The following is a 14,754-nucleotide window of genomic DNA, read 5'->3' as shown; positions in this document are numbered from 1 at the left end:
CTAGATACTGGAGTCTGTGTTCTCAGAAGTGGGGTTGACTCTTCTCCCAGGATCTGAAAGCTTCAGTCTTTAAGAGAGTATGCTCTAGATGAAATACCCTGCCTAGTTTAGGAATAAATGCAACTGAAGGCTAAAAAATAGAGCTGGCAGAAGCTGGTGCCTTTTAGAGAAAAAAGGGGGAGGGAAAGGAAAGAGATTTAACTAGTGCTCAAAGCTTCTCTGATACAGAATATTGGTCAGGTATTCATAATTTGCTTGACAATTCCAGCAAAGTGAAGATGCAATAACAAAAAGAACTACTTACAGAAGACAAAGACACAGACCGCTGGAATGTCTGCAGAGGAAGACCACTGCTTCTGGTTATATAGAGTTAAGTTCATTTAGCACCTGATCCAGTGTCTGGTGTAAGCCCATGTTCTCGTCTTTAGCCTGGGCAAGTTTTTCTTCCAGGTCTTCGATCATCTTTTCCAATTTTGCAACCTTTCTCTACGCAAAGTCAGCACAAGTCTCTGCCTCTTTCAGTTTGTCTGACAGAAGTTTAATTTCCTCTCCGTATTTATCCTCCTTTTCAGAATACTTTTCTGAGGCAGCCCCTCCAGCGACTTCAGATTGTTGGTGACATTCTTGAGCTCCTCTTCCACGTCGCCACAATTCAGCTCAGCGTGCTCCTCGGCCCTCTCCAGCTCACCCTGCAGGATGACCAGCTTCCGAGCCACCTCCTCCGCCATGTGCTTGGCCTCCTTGAGCTGCATCTCCTGGATCTCCATCTTCTCATCCTTCAGGGCCCGGTTTTCTATACCTTCATCCCAAATAGCTTTATGCATGTAGGCTCCTGGCCTGGTCCTAGACAGGAAGAAACACAAAATGGCAGCCATGTTGAGTGGAGGATGGACGTATTGAATGAAAGGCAGAGATGGGGAGGGTTGGCTTAGCAACACTTGAAGTGATGAACCAGAAGCCAAGGAACCCTATTCTGAGAGATAAATTTTTTATTATATATTTATTTGTGTATATATATGATAGATATTAATTTATATAAATATATAATAACATTATATATTTATTTGTTTCCTTCTTATAGGAAGAAAACAAAACCCATACCTCCAAGTATTCTAAAAATAGAACTCCGCACTCCTTAAGTAGCATTGTTATTTATAGTCCTGCCATTTTTCTGTTATTTAGTGGATGTTTCAATTAACATTTCTGTGATGAAAATATGCATGGAGCAATTACAGCATTTCAGAAACCAATGAATTGCAACTGTAGCTACTTCCTATTTATAAACCACTCTTCTAATATCTTTAGGATCTGCTCCTGTCTTGTAAAAGATTTCAATCATAAAAAATGCAAAGCACAATAAGTACTAATGTGGTGCTTTTCATTCCAAAAGCTTTATAATGATAACTCACTCAAGCCTCCTCTGTAAAAGTCACATTGATGATGATGGTACCCACTAGACTAGAATGGTATTGCACCTCTGGTGGAGGGGCCAGGTCTCCAGGGCTCACCTGATTGAACCAGCACATTGACATCTGGGTATTTTTAAAACCAAATTCTTACATCTTTTCATTTTCTCTTTCCTTTCATTTTCTGTGCTTTCCTCCTTCCTTCCTTCTTTCTTCCCCCCCCCCCTCTCTCTCTTTCTCTCTCTCCTTTCCTCTTTCTTTCTTTCTTTCTTTCTTTCTTTCTTTCTTTCTTTCTTTCTTTCTTTCATTGAACCCAGGTGCATTCTACCTCTGAGCTACACCTTCATCCTTATTTTATTTTTCATTTTGAAACAGGGTCTTACTAAGTTGAAGAAGGCCTTGCTAAGTTGCTGAGGTTTGCTTTTTGAGTAATAATACAAAAAATACCAACAAGAGTAATATTTTTTTTATTTTTTAAAAAAAATTTTATTGGTGCATTGTAATCATACATCACATTGGAATACCAGACTTGAGAGGATATACAAGCACACATCATCCAATTAGCCCTCATCCACTCCCCATCCCATTCCCTCCCCGTCTCTTGATACCATGTTTGTTTGGTGATTAACTTTGATACATTTGTTTACATACCTCCTGTGTTTTAAAGAGGTTCCATCCTCCCCTATCCCGTGCCCTCTGATTGGTCACCTTAATTGCTTCGCTATAGGGCCCTTTCTATAACGCGACCTCTTCCTGTTACCCCTTTCCTCCTCTTTATTGCTGATTAGGGGAAACATCTGGTTTTATTTTCTGTGATATTTCTCTGTGCATGGCACATTGCAAGTACCGATCCCACTCTTGACAGCCCCAGTAGTGGCCTGGCTACCTGGTAGACTGATCCAGACCTCGCTGGCTCCAGCACCGGCCTTGCCTCATGAGAGGCCCCGATTCTGGTCTTCCTGGCCCCTGCACCGGCCTAACCCCTCAGTTGGCTCCGATCCTGGCCTCGGTGGCCCCAGAACTGGCCTTGCCTCAAGGCAAGCTCCATCCCAGCCTCCATAACCCTGGCACCGGCCTAACCCCTCTGCAGGCTCTGATCCTGGCCTCAGAGGCCTCAGTAGTAGCCTTGCCTCAAGGCAGGCTCCGATGCCGGCTGCTGGCCCTGGCACTTGCCTACCCCTCATAAGGCTCTGATCCCGGCCTCGGAGGCCCCAGCACCAGCCTTGCCTCACAGCAGGCTCTGATCCCAACCTTGCTGACCCCGGCACTGGCCTAATCCCTTGGCAGGCTGAGATCCTGGCCATGGAGGCCCCAACACCGACCTTGCCTCATGGCAGGCTCCGATCCTGGACTCGCTGGCCCCGGCACCGGCCTACTCTCTCAGCAGGCTCTGATCCCGGCCTCGGAGGCCTTAGTAGCGGCCATGCCTCACGGTAGGCTCCAATCTTGGCCTTGCTGGCCCCGGCACTGGCCTTACCTCTCGGCAGGCTCCTATCCAGGCCTCAAGGGCCCCAGCACCGGCCTTGCCTCAGGGCATACTCCAATCCGGGCCTCGCTGGCCCCGGCACCAGACTAACCCCTCGGCAGGCCCCAATCCCGGCCATGGAGGCCTCAGTAGCGGCCTTGCCTCAAAGCAGGCTCTGATGCCGGCCGCTGGCCCCAACACGGGCCTATCCCTCTGCAGGCTCCAATCCCAGCCTCAGAGGCCCCAGCACCGGCCTAGCCTCATGGCTGGCTCCAATCCTGGCCTCAGTGGCCCTGGCATCGGCCTTACCCCTTGGCAGTCTCTGATTCCAGCCTCGGAGGCTCCAGAACCAGCCTTACCTCATGGCAGGCTCTGATCCCGACCTTGCTGACCCTGGTACCGGCCTAACCCTTCAGCAGGCTCCAATCCTGGGCTTAGAGGCCCCATTTCCGGCCTTGCCTCATGGCAGGCTCTGATACCAGCCTCGCTGGCCCGGGCACTGGCCTAACCCCTTGGCAGGCTCTGATCCTGGCCTCAGAGGCCTCAGTAGCAGCCTTTCCTCACAGCAGACTCCGATCCTGGTCTCGCTGGCCCCAGAACCGGCCCTGCCTCACGGCAGGCTCCAATCCCAGCTTTGCTGTCCCCGTTGCCAGCCTCACCCCTTGGCAGGCTCCAATCTGAGCACCCTCGTCACCCAGCAGGTTGTCCCACGTTCTCCAGGTTGCGTGGTGGTAGCGTTCTGCCTCTGGGGTTATTACTTCAAAAATTCCAGGTGTAATGCATCTGATCTCTGCCTCCCCTGAGTACTGGCCACTGTCATTGCCACTGCCTCCACCATTTCAAATATTTCCCAAGCTCTTTTTCCACTCTGAATCTTGTCCAGTGTTCCTAAGCATGTGCGACAGTACCATTTGACGTTTGGTGTAATTTCTCCAAAAAATAAGGTTGGTAGGATCAAATTTCTGCCTCTCCTGAAAACAAGTCCTCACCATCTTTGCGGCGACTGCTTCCAACACCGCCTTCCTCCTAGGTCTCCGATAAACTCTCTCCTTACAGGTGATGTCCAGAATTCTTAAGAATGTAGAGAAGAAGCAGTCCTCCTTTGCGGGGAATTTTTCCAAAAGTTCCAGTTCATTGGTAAGTTTTGTCTGCATCTCTAGTATCCTGGCATCTGCCACGAACTTCTTGACCCCTCTCCGATATTTTTCTTTTCTTTTTTCTCTTTCTTTCTTTCTTTCTTTCTTTCTTTCTTTCTTTCTTTCTTTTTTTTTTTTATAAGAAAAGACAGTATGTGTGGTTTGAGGAGGTTGTGGGATCAGGCACTAAGTAACACTGCGGTCCAGGCCCCGGTTCTTCCGGGGGTCCTGCATGCCCCGCGCGACCCCCACCTGGGACCCAGTGTCCTGAGGCCTGGGCCCCGGTTCTTCCGTGGGTCTGGCGTGCTCTGTGCCACCCCGCCCGGAGCCCAGGGTCCTGCGACCCGGGACCCGGTTTCCCCTGGGGTCTGGCATGCGCCATACGACTCCTTCCGGGGCCCAGAGTCCTGTGACCCAGGCCCCATCTCTTCTGGGAGTCCGGTGTGACCCTCCTGACCCCTGCCTGGGGCCCAGGGCCTTGTGACCCGGGTCCTGGTTTCTCCGGGGGTCTGGCGTGCCCCGTGCAACCCCGCTAAGGGCCCAGAGTCCTGAGACCCAGGTCCCGGCCCTTCCAGGGATCTGGTGTGCCCCGCCTGACCCCTGCCCGGGGCCCAGGGCCTTGTGACCCAGGCTCTGGTTTCTCAGGGGGTCTGGCATGCTCCGTGCAACCCTGCCCAGGGCCCAACCCTGGGCCCCGGTTTTTCAGGGGATCCGGCATGACCTGCCTGACCCCTTCCCGGGGCCCAGGGGCTTGCGACCTGGGTCTGGTTTCTCTGGGTGTCTGGCATGCTCCGTGCGACCCTGCCCGGTGCCCAGAGTCCTCTGACCCGGACCCTGCATGAGTAATATTTTAATCCCATCCTAAAGATCTAGGTTAAGATTGTCATAGATTCTCCTCATATCCATATATGTGTATATATATATATAAATTCATATTTAAATGGATATATATGCTCTGATTTTTATTAATTGCTGTGTTGTGATTTTTTTGATTGTGTTATCTTCTTTTGAGGCTCTGCAAGAATGATTTTGTCACAACACAGCTTCCCTTATTTCTCAGAATCTTACTTAGCTTTTAGAAAGATCTATGATCTGACTTCGTCAAGGTGGTATATATTAACAGCACTTTTTGACCTTCACACTCATGTTAGAATTAAAGGATACGTACATGGATGCAGTTGCTAAACTAGGTCCTAAGCTAGTCTAACTGGTCTCCCTTTTCTCTAAGAAGCAGGAGCTTTGGCTAAGTAAGAATAACATTCTTCAAGTACAGGGTGTAGAGAGGGAGGGAGAGTTTTCTGTTTTGTGTCTTTTATTTTTCTTTTCTTCAAAGATTAACTTACTAGAGAAAAAGAGGCAAATGCACTTTGCTTCTTTGTTACTGGCAGTGGTAAGGCTTTTAAATAACAATAGTCAGTTCTGGTTATTAATAATATTTTGGTATGACATATTCCATTCTTTGGATTGTGTACACATTGCTTCTTCTGATTACTTCATAGCTATTTCATAGATGAGGACACTGACACCCTCAATAAAGGGTTGGCCTGGTGGTGTTAGACAGACAATAAATAAGCAAATGGGATTGAGATTTAAGCAGTCTGGCTCCAGAAACCTCACCCCTAAACATCATGTGAAGCTGCTCTCCACCACCAAAGAAGATGAGCTTGGGAGGACCAGTAGACAGTCCAAGGAGCTAGTGGGGACAGTGGGTGGGATCTCAGAAGGGGCCTGGTCTTCTGGAGGCGCTTCATGCTGGTTCTCCCCACTCCCCCTCTGCCTCCTGCATCCGTGGTCCCCAGGTGAGGCCCTGTAGGAAGAAGGGAGTCATCCTGTCCTGTGTGGCTCTTGTTTCCATTGGAGCATGTTATGTCTCAGACACATAGCAGCTTTAAAATTTTTGAGAGACTAGTCTGATCAACCTGTTATTGGATCACATGATTTCAGCTTCTCATGAGCTTGCAAACTTCACAAAAAGCGTTAAAAAGCAAAGGTCAGGAAATAAACAAGTGGGGGGGTGAAAAACATTCTCCTTAACAGAAAATGCTTGTGATTGCTTTTTGTCATTGTAGAGATCTGTGGTACTCAACTTTTAGGATGTTTACAATCCAAGGTTATAAGGATGATTGATTTTTCTTTCTTAATTATTTTAATTCGGGTTATGTCACTTTCTAGATGCTTGATTTTTATCATCTGTGAAAAGAACTTGAGAAGAACCTTACTGAACTATTGTAAGGATTTAGTGAGAGAGGTAGTATGTGACTTTCTGAATAACTTCTGGACAAAATAAGTGTTAAGTAAATATTTATTCTCTGCCCTTAGGTAACCTTCAAATAGATACATATGTATAAATTGAACTAGGCTTTGAAAGAAGAAAAATATTAAATATAGACTATATTGTCAGTGATTATTTACTATTTTATATACAGGGTAAACATTGGGATTGTTCACAAGACTGTTTAAAATTTGAGCTTAAACTGGGCGTGGTGGCGCACGCTTGTAATCCCAGCATTTGGGAGGTTGAGACCGGAGGATCGCGGTTCACGGACAGCCTCAGCTACTTAGTAAGGCCCTTTTGAACTCAGTGAGACCCAGTTTCAAAAGAAAGAATAAAAAATAGGGCAGGGGGTATAGCTCAGAGGTCAAATGCCCCTGGGTTCCATCCCCAGATGCACACACACACACACACAAAAAAAAAAAAAAAAACTTGAGCTTAGCATTTCATCCTACACATGATTTGGCTTGTGAATTAAAAAAAAAAAAACTTCTCCATTCAATCTGGACAGATAATATTAAGTAATTAGAGAGTGGAAACTCATTTAAACAACTTTCTGAATTTTTTTTATTTGGCATGGAAAGTTCAAATTGAGTTATAATCTGGGTTTAAAATCTTTGATATTTAAAAAACTGGCATATTACTCTTTTTTTGTGTGTGGGTCTGAGGATGGAACCCAAGGTCATTTTATCTCCGAGCTACACTTCCAGCCCTATTTTTTAGCCTTTTATTTTTGAAACAGGGTCTCACTGAGTTGCACAGGGCCTCACTAAATAGCTGAGGCTGTCCACAAACCGTTCCTCCGGTCTCAGCCTCCTGAATGCTGGGATTACAAGTGTGCACCACCATGCCCAGCTTTATATTACTCTTAAATGGGTAATTATGTTTACTTCAAATGAACCATGGCTATATTCAAAATAACTTTTTAAGATGTGTATTGATTGGTAGGAATGAAAACAAGATGTTGCAATAAAATATATTTATGCAAAATAAAAACAGCAAACTTACACATGATTGAAATGAATAATTGATACAATGAAGGGGATCTATTAATTACTTTTAAATAAAATATAGAATCAGTTAAAGTGGAAAGTGGCACTACTGTATTTAACTATCATTCCACTTACTCCTTAAAGATGCTTACACTGAAAACTATGAAAATGATATATAATGAAAAAAACATGGTTTATGTTTTCAAACAACCAGTACACATGTGCACAGTAATAGAGACTGCATGCTTCCATTAATTAAAAATTAGGTCATCTCTAAAACAGTAAGAAATTCAAGAATTTAAATGCTTAGGAAAAATAGCTTAGAAGAAACACCAAATTTAAACAATAAATGATATATTGGTTTTTTTTTTTGTTGTTGTTGTTGTTTTGTTTGCGGGTTTGAGGATGGAACCCAGGGGCATTCAACTGGGAGCTACACCCACTGCCCTATTTTTTATTCTTTATTTTTAAACCGGGTCTCACTGAGTTGCAGAGGGCCTCACTAAGTAGCTGAGGCTGTCCGCGAACCATGATCCTCAGGTCTCAGTCTCCCGAATGCTGGGATTACAAGCGTGCGCCACCACGCCCAGCTTATAAATGACATATTGTACAAATGTGTCTTCTTTCAGACAATAGTTACTCTCTGATTTTGTTTGAAAACCAATTAAATTTAGTTTTAAAAGGCAAAGTCTGATTACTTATGTGCTTCTAGGACCTGGTGTGACCAAAGTTTCTACTTGCTGACTTTATTTTATTTATTATGTATATATTCACAGGTATATATCCATGTGTCTTTTCTATAGATAGATCTATATCCACACATCCATATGTGGGTATGTATAAACAGAGTCACTGTCTGAGGCGATACAATCAATACCACCCAGGATAAACAGTAATCTTTGCTACTATCAGCAGTGACAGAAGATGGCTTAAAAAGGGGCTGATATGAGCAAAGTCTGCTTTTGCTGGGAAGTTTTAACCCAACTCTTTGCGTGGTGGAAATGTGTGGTTTGTTTCTGTGCTGACTGTACTGAGAGGTTCCATATTGTCCGTGGCACTTGTGAATGCTTTGGAGGTGTTGTCCAAGTTTCATAAATCTTGTCTTATACCAAGTTATTCTAAATAAGGCCAAAGTAAATAAACTGCAGCCAGAAAATGAAAGATCATTTGTGCCCTAATTGTAGAACAACTTTCCCTCTCAGCCAACGCCACGGCTCTCCTTTCATTAATCAGGCTTTTGTTGAGTAACAGCCACTGATGGTAGAAGGCATTTTCTCTGAACAAGTTGCAAGCTATAAACTAACTGGAATTAGGACAGTTAATTGTTTGGGTGACAGTCAAAATAACCTTCATGTGGCCTTTTCTTTTTAATAATTGCAATATTGAGAAGCAAGATAAACCCAAGAAACTTCTAAGCAGAGTGTCAATTTCAGGAATTTGGAAATGCTCATAAATCCTCTTGGCTCCTGTTACCCTTTGCTAAACACCAGTCAGCTTCGCGCTCTAGTTTGGTGCTCCTCCCCCAAGCTCCACTTTTAGTGATTAATCTCATGGTACTTCTCTGTCTTGACACAAAACGACTCAGAATTTAACAAAACATTACCCAGACTCTAGAAACACAGATTCTTTGTGTTTTTGCATGAAAGCTACTTTTATCTCGACATTTCCTTTACAAGCACATAAAATGAAGATAGAATTATGGCCTCCTCCTGTCAGATCGCTTTAGGGGTTCTGATGCTCTGCAATGCTTGCAGAATTTCCACACCCACATTGGTTTGGCTTTTCAATAGCAGGCACCTCCTCCTTCTGTCTGTAATGTAATTTGTACTACCTGTAGCCCAGTTGGGCACTTACATTTTCTCTGATGGCAGCCTCCTTCTCATTAACCCCATCAAGAAATGTGCCCAGAGTGAGCATCTGTATCCCCCTTTTGCTATTCCCTGTTACTTGAATTCCCTCCTTTGTTAGCCAGGCATGATGGCACACGCTTGTAATCCCAGTACTTAGGAGGCTGAGACTGGAGAATAGCAGGTTCTTGGCCAACCTCAGCTACTTAGTGAGGCCCTTAGCAACTTAGTGGAGCCTTGATTCAAAATAAAGAATAAAAAATAAGGCTGGGGGTATAACTCAGAGGTAGAAGGGCCTTGGGCCTTGGACACTCCTAGAGTTTATTTCCTAATTGGGGAACACATCACATAGGCTACTCCTATGGATTCTACTTTTGATAAAAATTGACAAAGTATTGTGATTGATTTTCTTTTAAGTGGTAATTTTTATTGTTTTCTCCATCTTTTCATTGGGGGCCTCAGAGGTTCAGACCATGGATGGGCTTCATGGAGAGGGGTGAACACGCTGTGATTCTGGTCTCACAGTTCCCAGAATGCCCAGGGGAAACATCGGGAGGCACAGGCAGCAAAAGTGAAGGGCAAAGTAGTTAGGAAGAAGACAGAAGAGGGTAGCTGGAGTAGGGGAGTAGGCTCCTGCTCCCCATACAGATCCAATCTTTATTTGCTGCCAGTAGTGAAGAATCGGATCCAATCTCTCCATGCAAGATTCTGGAAGAAGACACTGGGTTAAGTATTTACCTTAAGTCCTCATCAGTTATAAAATTGTCACTACAGTCTCCTTGACTGAGCTACAGCTATTGTTACTCAATTATTATTTTCAACGTAGTCAATAACAGTATTTTATAATGCCACAGTCCTTCAGCATGAAGCCTGGCTTCGAAGGTTGAAGGATGATGCAAGGAGATGTTGCAAGTTTTATTATCTTTGCTTTCTGACTCAACAGTCAAGGGCAGGTGAGGAGAGATCCTTCCAGACTTAGTTGATGCCTGTGATGGGCGATGCAAACGGAGATGCTGGAAAATAAAAAGGCAATTATAGACAAAGTTCCTACAGGCCCAGGGCGGAAAAAGAGCCAGAAACTTGTTTCAATCCTTCTCACTCTGTACTTGTTTTCACCCAAGGGCTTCACATGAAGAATGGAAGAAGGTTTTATCTGGCTAGCGCACACTGTATACATGGCCTCTAAATATCTGAGTGTTAATACTTCAGAACCAATGGAACCAAGATAATGACGTAAGTTAATTTGGGTCCTAAAGCTTTGTTTTCTCTCTCTTTCTCTCTTTCTCTCTCTCCCTCCCTCCCTTCCTCTCTCACTCTCTTGCTCTCTTTCTCTTTCTCTCACACACACACATTTAAAGATTTTTCCAAAAAATTGTATAAGTAGTGAGTAAAAAAGCCTGTTTTGTATGTAAATATCACCAATGAAAATAAATAATATCTCAGATCATTTAAGAAATAGGCCCAAAAGGTATTTGTAATGTATGTCTTCTTACCCAAGAATTCTAGATATAAGAATATACACCTTAGTGTAGGGAGCTGGGAGTATATGGGGTAGATTTAGCTATAAGATATTTATGGAAACACTATTAGCAATAGGAGAAAAATGAAAATCAAATATCCAATAAAAGGGATTGGTTAATAAATGTTCTTTTTCTGCACATAATGGAAAGCTGCATGAGAATTACCATGATACCATCTTAAAAAAAAAAAGTAAACAGATTGAAGAAAGTTTGTATAGCTGAACCAAATGAAATTGTAGCTTTTGTAGGCTAAAATGATTTAATATCAGTAACTTATTACAGACTAAGAATCATCCTATTTTTGTAAATAATAATAAAAAATGTTGAATATGTGTGCACAAAGACTGAAAATATATTTCCCAAAGCTTGCAATGGTTTTCTTCGAGGTAGAAGGCTTTAGAGATTTAGTAGTAGTTGTTACTGTTATTATTATACTGCCCTTTTCTTTTATTATTCAACATTTGTAGGCGTAAAATTAGGGTAGAAGTGGGCTCAGAGTTCATGTGCCATGGCCCTCCTTGCTCTCATTCTCTTTTCTTCAGTTTAGTTTCGTGACTTGAACACGTTGGGGCTTGGATATCTTGATTCATATCAGCCCCTTTCATACCCTCTGTGGTTGTGAAAGTTCAGATTCCAATTCACTCAGTACTTTTAGTATCTATCATTACCATCCTGAGACCATTTGCTTTCTGCAAGTACTGTAGATACCAATACGCATTTAGCCAAGTTTCCTATTTAGTTACATCTACTATTCTCATCTCTAATAAATTTAAAATGATGATCACCATTATGACTTTGAGAAAGTACAAGATCTTCAATCAACAAATAAAAATTAGATTATCTTCACTTGACTCTACTTCCTACCAAAATAATAAATTCCTATTAGAGAAAACTTTCCTTAAATAAAACACCAGCCAATTTTTTTTTTTTTTACTGTAATTTAGATGGCAATTATCTTCCAACCACACAGGCTAATTGCTTTGTACAAGTTAATCAGCAGAACTCAAGTATCTCACAGGTTTCCACAAAAACTTCTTTCTACCTAGCATTTCATGAGTAAGAGTTGTCGTTACAGAAGATATATTCACATTATATTGGTGAACCTTATTGTTTTCTTCAAAGCCAACCTGACATCTGTCTTTCCTATTCCTGTGGTTCTCAAGCTTTTGCATGCATAGTAATTATCCGTGTAATCTATTAAATATGCGTATTAAAAATCTTCATGTCTTGAGACTTTGGTAGAGTGGTTGGGATGCCATTGAAGAACTTGAATTCTTATCATGCTCCCCAGAGATTTTGATGTGTTGTCAAATTAAGAAAATAATGCTTACAGTCCTTCAGCTACCAAATAGGCAATGGAGTTTTTTTTTTTTCCCCCTATCTTTCATTCTTTCTCCACCAAAACACCCAGCTTTTCGGAATCCTTCCCCAGATGTCTCTCCATATACAACAAATTAAATTATTCATAATTTTAATATGAAGGGCAATTTAATGATAATCTTTGGTTATCTGAGAGTTGGGGGTAGAAGAACTTAAACCACTGTTCCAAGAACTTTAAATGATAAATCCCTTCCCAAGAGAATAATCCAGCTTCTCCTGAAGCCAAAACTCCTATTAATAAAAATATTAATAGATGTTTCTATTCAATTAATAAGTGGTTTATTTGGATTTCTTATAGACTCTTAGGCTACTTTTAGTGATGCCTACTAATAGCAGTAACTAGATTTAGGTCTCAGAAACCAAGAATTACTTTTAATGGTTTTAGTACCTATATATTTCTAACCACATTTAGTCCAAGAGATAAAAAAGATAGCATCAGATATTTAAACACTTGCTTTAATTTTTAAAAATGTGCTTTGATTTTGTAAAATGCATTTCAGTACAGAATAATTGTGAAAATTAAACCTTTGAAGCTACCATTAGATGAAGAATTTTGTCCTATGAGTAAAAATTGTAGAAAATAGATCTACCTGCTTCCACCTCTGAGCCAAAGAATTTTCTCTCTGTTCAAGCTGAGCTACAGACTTCCTCATTTCCCAGGATTCAGAGATCTCTGGCCCAGCTGTTACATGCAGTCTCAAAACACAAAACATCTGGAGAGATGATATGAACAGTTCATCTTTCCTTGCTTATGTTTGAAGGCTGCAGAAATGTTTATAGAATGAGGAATTTGTTTAAGTGAATGCCTGAGCGTTATGAATTTATTGTCACACTTTATCTGGCTTCACAATGGATAGAGTGAACCAAGATCTCTATACATGTACTCACATGCTTCCACATATACATAGACATATAGTCAAATAGATATATAGTTATATATACATATATAGATGTCAAGAGATATTGCTATTTTCTGTATGTAGGGAAATCCTTGAACCAGTTAGGATTAGGTAAATGTGACTATATATATATATATATATATATATATATATATATATATATATATAATATTTTTTTTCTAAAGTTCAAAGGCAAACTAGAAGGATGGGATGTGAGTGTAACATAAAAGTAATATTTATTACACAATCATAGCTATTAAGGACCTTGTATTCCTTGAATAGAAGGGCCTTATATTCCTTGAATAGAATAGAATGTACAAACTGAAATTAAAGTCCATAACTGAGTAATATTCTTTGTTTTGCAGTCCTGGGGATTATTATTATTATTATTATTATTATTATTATTATTATTATTATTATTATTTTGGTGGTACTGGGGTTCCTGGAAGCCCTTCTATATCCGGGCTACACTCCCAGACCTATTTTTTTATTTTTGGAAACAGGGTCTCCAAGCCAGCGTGGCTGGCTTCGAACCTGCGCGATCCTCCTGTCTCCGCCTCCCAAGCGCGGGGATGACAAGCGTGCGCCACCAACGCCAAGCTAGACCTGGGGATTAAACCCAGAAGCAATTTACCTCTGAGTTATACTCCTAGCCTATCAACCTATTTTATTTTTATTTTGAAATAGAGTCTTACTAGGTTGATGAGACTCTCACTACTTTCTGAGGCTCTCCATGAATCTATCATCTTTTGTCTCAGCCTCCAAAATACTAGAATTAGAGAGTGCACCAGAGCCTAGCATCTTAATCCTCCTTTTAAAATAACACCATTCTACACCAGGCATGGTGGCGCACGCTTGTAATCCCAGCATTCGGGAGGCTGAGACCTGACGATCGCGGTTCATGGACAGCCTCAGCTACTTAGTGAGGCCCTCTGCAACCTAGTGAAACCCGGTTTCAAAATAAAAAATAAAAATAGGGCGGGGGGTGTGGCTCGGAGGTCAAATGCCCCTGTGTTCCATCCCCAGAACCGCAACCCCCGAAAAAAAAACACCATTCTAACACTAAATAAGTACTTACTATGTACTGAATGATGTGCCAGGTACACACAGAAATGTTTCATATACATACTGAATTCTATTTCATCAGATCTTCCCTCCCTTATCATTTTTATATTTCCTTCAAGTAAAATTACTTGGACTAAAAAAAGAAGAAATCATTGTTCTCAAGCTGGGTGTGGTGGCACAAGCTTGTAATCCCAGTACTTAGGAGGCTGAGGCAGAAGGATCACAGGTTCCTGGCCAGCCTGCGCTACTTAGTGAGGCTCTCTGCATCTTAGTGACATCATGTTTCAAAATAAAGAGTAAAAATAGGGTTGAGGTGTAGCTCAGAGGTAAAATACCCCTGAGCTCAATTCCCAGTACCAAAACAAACAAACAAACAAACAAACAACACTGCTATAATAATTCTGCTACCTAAAATGATTTTGAAAGAGTTTACCATTTTCTTCAACTTTAATAATTGCCAGGTAAACTCTATGTAGAGAGGTTTGGGATGAATATGAATAAAAATATAAAGATTTATAATAATTTTATTGGAAAACATTGAGCAAACAGTTTTGATCTGAATATTTGGCCTTTCTTAATCTGACTTAGTAAAAAAAATTTAAAGTCCTCTGCCAACCATATTCTTAGATCTGAATAATTTTATAATTATTTGTTCAGAGAAATAAAATAATACTGTGTCTTGATTTAGACCATCAGAGCCTCAGAGCTTCAATGTGTTTAATTCTCCGTGATCTTTGATATGCACACTCCGTGGTAAACGGTTAGATGACCT

The 14,754-nt window shown here is 41.7% G+C and overlaps 1 pseudogene across 1 annotated transcript; it reads right to left on the bottom strand.

Annotated features, from left to right (window-relative positions):
• Positions 1-360: 360 nt before the first annotated feature.
• Positions 361-875, bottom strand: LOC308273992 (tropomyosin alpha-4 chain-like; annotated as a pseudogene). Its single transcript has one exon. The product of its transcript is annotated as a tropomyosin alpha-4 chain-like (transcript).
• Positions 876-14,754: the final 13,879 nt, after the last annotated feature.

This window comes from Muscardinus avellanarius (genome assembly GCF_963383645.1).
Source record: "Muscardinus avellanarius genome assembly, chromosome: 15".
NCBI classification, from domain to species: domain Eukaryota; kingdom Metazoa; phylum Chordata; class Mammalia; order Rodentia; family Gliridae; genus Muscardinus; species Muscardinus avellanarius.
This window is presented reverse-complemented; position numbering and strand designations above follow the sequence as displayed.